Here is a 7,461-nt window from a genome sequence, read left to right on the forward strand (position 1 = left end):
AGATCCATAACATTAGGGCAAACAACAAACATTTATGAAGCACTCCCATGTGCCAGGTAGTCTGCTCAGCACTGGGGACACAGAAATAAATATGTTTCCTGCCCTTGGGGTGCCTGGCTGGCTCAGTTGGTAGAGCATGCAACTCTTGATCTTGGGGTTGTGAGATGAAGCCCCATGTGTGGTGTAGAGTTTACTTAAAAAAATTAAGGCGTCTTCTTCCTGATTGGTCTTTGGTGCGTTCTGTCTCAGAGCTGCTGACAGCAAGATGTCTTGAGGAAATGCCAAAACTGGGCATCCCGCCCCCAACTTCAAAGCCACGGCTGTTATGCCAGATGGCCAGTTCAAAGACATCAGTTCGTCTGACTACAAAGGAAAATACATTTTGTTCTTCTTTTACCCTCTTGACTTCACCTTTGTGTGCCCCAAGGAGACCATTGCTTTCAGTGACAGGGCAGGAGAATGTAAGAAACTTGATTGCCAAGTGATTGGTGCCTCTGTGGATTCTCATTTCTGTCACCTAAAAGGGAGCCATGCACCCAAGAAATAAGAAGGACTGGGACCCACAAACATTCCCTTGGTATCAGACCCCAAGGTAACATCGCTCAGGACTATGGAGTCTTTTTTTTTTTTTTTTTTAATTTTTTTAATGTTTTATTTATTTTTGAGATAGAGAGAGACAGGGCATGAACAGGGGAGGGACAGAGAGAGAGGGAGACACAGAATCTGAAGCAGGCTCCAGGCTCTGAGCTGTCAGCACAGAGCCCGACGCGGGGCTTGAACTCACAGAGTGTGAGATCATGACCTGAGCCGAAGTCAGATGCCCAACCGACTGAGCCACCCAGGCGCCCCAGGACTATGGAGTCTTAAAGGCTAACGAAGGCATCTCGTTTAGGGGCCTCTTTATCATTGACGATGAAGGTATCCTTCAGCAGATCGCCGTGAATGACCTTCCCATCGGCCTTTCTGTGGATGAGACTCTGAGAGTGGTTCAAGCTGTCCAGTTTACTGACAAGCATGAGGAAGTACACCCAGCTGGCTGAAAGCTTGGCAGTGATAGCATCAAGCCTGATGTCCAGAAAAGCAAAAAATATTTCTCTAAGCAGAAGTGAGCACTGGCTCATTTTAGGGCTGGGCTGCAGTGGGGGGCCATGAAAACAGAATCTCTTTTGTATTATTGTCATGCTTAAAACACAAGACTTCAGATTCAGTGCAGAAGTGGTATGAGACAGGACAGGCCTTTCCTTCAGGGGTTGAGGGGGCCCGCCTTTCTTCCTCTGGAGAGAATGGCCTGAGCTGTGCTACGAGGGTAGGCCAACTGATCTGTATGGTAGTGGGGCATCCCTTTGGATCTTTTGCCATTTCTATTAAACCTGAACCGAGATGATAATATAATAATAATAATAATAATAATAATAATAATAATAATTTTTTTTAAAATGTGTCCTGCCCTAAGAAGCTCAGAGGTAATGAGGGATGCAGACAGGTAAACATTATCCATTTATTTATTAAATATTTATTAAATGCTAACTATGTACCAGGCATTGTGCTAAATGCCCGTAATTGCAATATGTGGTATCATCAAGAAGATAGCTACCATGTTTTGAAGCTCAGCATACTCTGCATGCCTTCTCTCACTGGGCCTCGCACCTCCCTTTGGGTGTTATCACTACATCCATTTCACCGACGTGGAAGCAGAAGCTCAGAGTAGTGACAAGATTTGTCCAGGGTTACACAGTACAAGTGATAGAACTGGAATCTGAACCCAGGACCACTGGCCTCCAAAGCCTCTTAATCTCCATGCTACGCTGCTAGGGTCAGGGCAGGCTTTATTTATAGGTACCATTTTAACTGAGAGGCAAACCTTGCTTAATTGAGCAAGGATTGATCTGTCAAGTTGACCTGAAATTCCGGGCCCCAGGGCAGCCAGGAGAAGGTGGTAAGGGCATGGCTGGAGCTGGTGATTGTTCAGCCAGGCTGGGGCTTCAGTGCATCAAGGGGTGGGGTGGGGTAATGATGAGAGCTAAAACCAGAGGGGTGGGCCCTAGTGGGGGTGGGGGGGTCATGTGGTTCTCCAACCTGCCTACAGAGCAGAATGTATTATACCCATTTTCCAGAAGAGGTGACTGAGGCCCAGAGAGATGAACAACCAGGTCATAGCAGAGTAGGCTTGAGGCTGGTGATCGGGCTCCAACACCAGTATGACAAAATGGTTCCCAGCATGGAACTGGCATGGATAGGTGCTCACTGCCTGAGCCTGAATCCTGCTCCTCCACCGGCTAGTTATAAGCCTTTGAAGGAGTCAAACTCTCTTTGGTTCTCAATTTTCTCATCTGCACAAATGGGGATAACAGCAGCACCTACCTGGTTGGGTGGTCTTGAGAATTGGGTGAAATAACCTAGGTAAATGTGGCAGACAAGAAGTACTAAATGAACATTAACTATAACAATTTCCACATTTCACGATGCTCAGGGTTTCCCTCAGTGCAGTCTGTGGGCAGCGGGCTCCCTCCAGCCTCTCATGCTCTCCCAGGCCTGCTGAAAGCGGGGGAGCTCCATAGCTGGCTGTGTGCCCTCTCTTTGCACCGATGTCTTTTTACCCGGTAACTCAGGAAAGACAGATTAGCTGCTGCAGAACTGCTGTCCAGGCGGGCCCCAAAGACCTGTCTCCCACCTTCCAGCAGAAAAGGCCCCTCGCCTCCTCTCAGAGCCAAGGACACTACCCAGAGGGGATGGAGAGAGAAATCCCCTCCTACTCTTACCTTCACCTTTGACAAGGCCACCCTCCAGGCTCTGCCAATGAAATCTTGTCTCTAAAATGACTCAGCTGGCCTGGAAGGGTTCTTTAGTTTCCTTCTGCCTCTAAAAACCATGACTTTGGGGCGCCTGGGTGGCTCAGTCGGTTAAGCATCCAACTTCAGCTTCGGCTCAGGTCATGATCTCCAGGTTTGTGAGTTCAAGCCCTGCATTGGGCTCTCTGCTGTCAGCTGGAACCACCGTTTCAGATCCTCTGTCCTCCTCTCTCTCTCTGCCCCTCCCCCCTCGCACTCTCTCTCAAAAATAAACACTAAAAAAAATAAAAATGAAAATAATAAAAACAATGACTTTGAGCTTCTTGAGATGGGAAATTGGGTCATGGGCCAGGCTCACGTTTCCTTCTTTTGGAGGCCAGGGGTTCTCAAGTGAGTGACATTTATGGAATGGTGCTGTTGCCTTTTGCTTTCAGTTTTTAGATTTAACCTCCAGACAAAGCACAGAAGACTTAATTATAGTCACAGAACAAAATATAAGTATTATGAATAATATATAACTATTAAAAATTGGGTTGGCGTGCCTGGGTGGCTCAGTCAGTTGGGCGTCTGACTTCGGTGCAGGTCATGATCTCACAGTCTGTGGGTCTGAGCCCCATGTCGGGCTCTGTGCTGATAGTTCAGAGCCTGGAGCTGCTGTCTCCCTCTCTCTCTGCCCCTCCCCTGCTTCTTGCACTGTCTCTCTCTCTCAAAAATAAACATTAAAATTTTTTTTCAAAATTGGATAAAAAAATTGGGAGTTGTTTGAGAGGGAAGCTGGGACGGTTGTGAGGACACCAAATCCTCATCTTCCCACAGATATTTCTATGAAGAGGGAAATTTGGGGTGACTGGCGAGTGCACAATTACCTGTTATATTATGTTTTGTAACATATATATATTTCTTCTTCTTCTTTTTTATATATTTATTCTTCTAAAAAAACTCAAATATTATCTCTTTAAAAGATAAAGAAAATATAGGGGGCACCCAACTGGCTCCATTGATAGAGCATGTGACTCTCGATCTTGGGGTCATAAGTTCATCTGCGGCATCTGGTGGCTCAGTCGGTTAAGCATCTGACTTCAGCTCAAGTCATGATCTCACGGTCTGTGCTGACAGCTCAGAGCCTGGAGCCTGCTTCAGATTCTGCTCCCTCTCTCTCTCTGCCCCTTCCCTGCTTGCGTTCTGTCTCTCTCTCTCTCTCTCTCTCTCTCAAAAATAAATAAACATTTAAAAAATTTACAAAAAAATTATAAAAGTAAAAAAATAAAATAAAATCTGAGGGGGGGGGGGCGTGCCTGGGTGGCTCAGTTAAGCAACTGACTCTTGGTTTCAGCTCAGGTTATGATCTCACGATTCGTGAGTCTGAGCCTCACGTGGGGCTCTACACTGACAGCATAGAGCCTGCTTGGGGTTCTCTGTCTCCCTCTCCCACTGCCCCTCCCTCCCTCTCTCTCAAAAATAAACATTAAAAAAAATAAGCAAAATAAAGACAAAAAAGATTTTAAAAATCAATAAGGAAGGGCAAAAGAAAATGTAAGATATAATGAATAAAAGAAACAGATATAGCAAAAATAAAAAATTATTTGGTCTCTGTCTCCACAAGCTCAAACTTGTTCTGACTTGCCGAGTGTCTAACCCTTTCTAGATATATCTAAAATGGATTGAAGGAGGGGTGTGGGGTGTCAGCATGAGAAGGATGAAGGTCTGATACACACTACGACATGGATGAACCTTGGAAACATGGTGCTCAAAGAAGCCACATAGTTTATGGTTCCATTTTTATGAAATGTCCAGAATAGGCCAACCTATTAGAGAATAGGTTAGGGGTTGCCTAGGGTTGGGCAGGACCGGGGGGTTGGAGGGAAAATTGCGAGTGACTGCTAACAGGTACGGGACTTCTTTTAGAGAGGGAAGTATATGTTCTAAACTTAGATTGCGGTGATGACGGCACAACCTTGTGAATACACTAAAAGCCACTGAACTGGATGCTTGAAATGGGTGAATTGTGCGGTTTAAGAATTTTATCAGAAGAAAGCTTTCTTTTTTAAGTGGCGAGGAGAATCTTGCTAAGAGCAAGCTTAGCCGAGGGGTGACTTTTGTAGCCCTATACCTCCTACATTTTCTGTTTCACAAATGGAAAAATCCAGAAACCTTTCATCCATGTAACATACAATTGTAACAACAACAACAACAAAAATGGCCCTCATTTATGTAATACTCATTGTGTTCCAGGTACTAGTACCAGGCACTTTTCATATTATTGACTCATGCACATCTCTGAGGAAGATACTATGCTGTCCCCTCTTGAGGACGCCAAGAGGTGAGGTGATTTTCCAAGACTAGTAAGTGGCAGAGCTGTGGCAAACCCACCATGTGCCTGGTCCTGGGCTGAGCACCAGCAACACAGAAGTCCATCTGAAGGCCATCACCCCTCCACTGTCCATGAAGAATGACCCAACCAACCTTCAGGGCTAGAGACCAATCATCCCTATTTGCCAGGGATAGTGGATGTTCCTGGAGTATAGGACCCTTGGTGTTAAAACCAGGAAAGTCCAGGGGCATCTGGGTAGCTCAGCTGGTTGAGTGCCTGTTTTTTTTTTTTTAATTTTTTTAAATGTTTATTTATTTTCGAGACAATGCAAGAGACAGAGTGCAAGCAGCGGAGGGGCAGACAGAGGAAGACATGGAATCTGAAGCGGGCTCCAGGTTCTGAGCTGTCAGCCCAGACAGAGCCCGACACACGGCTCGAACTCACGAACCCATGAGATCATGACCTGAGCGAAAGTCGGACTCCTAACTGACTGAGTCACACAGGTCCCCCTCTTTTTTTTTTTTTAATGTTTATTAACTTTTGAAAGAAAGAGCACTCCCATGCAAGCAGGGGAGGGGCAGAGAAAGAGGATCTAAAGAGGGCTCAAATTCACAAACCATGAGATACTGACCTAGCCAAAGTCGGATACTTAACCAACTGAGCCACCCAGGCACCTAGAGTGCCCAACTCTTGATTTGGGCTCAGGTCATAATCCCAGGGTCGTGGAATTGAGTCCTGCATCGGGCTCTGTGCTGAGCATGGAACCTGCTTAAGATTCTCTCTCCCTCTGCCCCATGTGTTCTCTCTCTCTCTCTTTCTCTCTCTCTCTCAAAAAAAGTAAAACGAGGAAAGCCCAGGGCAAACCAGGCTCAGTTAGTGAGCCTTACCACAGTCAGTGAGCATGCTGACTGTCCCCTCCTGTCCTTGTGCGTGTTTGCCTGTGTATATGGACACACTTGTGCTTGTCTACTCATGGGCTCATGAAAGAAAGGGATCCATCTTGGTCCTCTCAGGGTCAGCAGTTCTCAGTGACAGTCCATGTTTTATAGGAAGGGAAAGTGAAGCTGAGAAAGACTGTGGCAAGCGGACGGAGCCTCCTGCAGGGACCAGCACAGAGATAAAACCTGGGCAAAGAGCAAGGTCTCCATGGCAGGAAGGAACTCCAGAGTCCAGACGGAAGATGAGAGGCCTGTAATTTTCCGGAGTGACTCTCCAACTTTTCAGGCTGCATTCATTCCTCACTCACTCATCCATCCATTCATTTGGTAAACACACGTCAGGCACTTAGCATGTGCCAAGAGTTTTGCTGGTGAAGGGGGTGGCTTCCTGCCCTCAAGGAGCTTTCCATTTGGTGGAATGAACAGACAACATAACCAGGTGTTTACAATCCAGGGCAATAAGCAAGAATGACATTAGTAATATTTAACAACTGGCAAACCTAGGCACCACTCAAAATAATAAACACCAGCCCTTAACACCAGAACAGGGACCCCAGGCCCTTTACCCTTTTGATTACTGGGTGGTAGGGAGGTTTGGGGGCCATGGGGGCAGGCAGCAGGTGTGGGGAGTCCTTGAGGGCCTCAGGGAAGCAGTTGATTATGAACTAATATGAAAAAATTCCAATATAGTATCTTAGCAACTAGAATAGCCGTATCAGTGACCCTAGCTGGAGCATGTGACTCTTGATCTTGGGGTCGGGAGTTTGAGCCTCATGGTGGGTGTAGAGATTACAACAAACAAACAAACTTTAAAAATAATAATAATAATAATACAAATTAAAAAGTAACTTTCTGGGGTGCCTGGCTGGGTCAGTCAGTAGAACATGAAACTCTTGATCTCAGGGTTGTGAGTTAGGTGTAGAGATTACTTAAGGTTACTTAAAAAAAAAAAAAAAAAACCTTAAAAAAAAAAAAGTAACTCTTCCTCTCTGGTTCCCCAGCTACTCTGTTCCTCTCCCCAAAGGCAAGTACTATTACCATTTTTAATGTATCTTTCAGGAATAAACTACCTAATTCTACCTGTTCTATAAAGTAACCTATGTTTTACTCAACAGCAGTTCATGAGTACCCTATCACATCAATAAATAGAGATTTCCAATAGCATTTTAATGACTGTATACTTTTCCACTGTTAGATGCCTATAATTTATTTTGTTTTAAATATTTATTTTGAGAGAGAGAGCAAGCATGTGCACATGTGTGAGCAGGGGATGGACAGAGAGAGAGAGAGAGAGAGAGAGAGAGAGAATCCCAAGTAGGCTCTGTGCCATCAGCTCAGATCCCAATGCAGGGCTCACTCTCATGTACAGTGAGATCATGACCTGAGCTGAAATCCGGAGTGGGACACTTAACTGACTGAGCCA

General features: G+C 45.5%; 1 pseudogene; it reads left to right on the plus strand.

Moving 5' to 3' along the window:
• The first annotated feature begins 265 nt into the window (after positions 1–265).
• On the plus strand, positions 266–1,109 carry LOC106972507 (peroxiredoxin-1-like; annotated as a pseudogene).
• The last annotated feature ends 6,352 nt before the right edge of the window (positions 1,110–7,461 follow it).

The sequence above is a fragment of the Acinonyx jubatus genome, chromosome E2 (genome assembly GCF_027475565.1).
Source record: "Acinonyx jubatus isolate Ajub_Pintada_27869175 chromosome E2, VMU_Ajub_asm_v1.0, whole genome shotgun sequence".
Classification (NCBI taxonomy): domain Eukaryota; kingdom Metazoa; phylum Chordata; class Mammalia; order Carnivora; family Felidae; genus Acinonyx; species Acinonyx jubatus.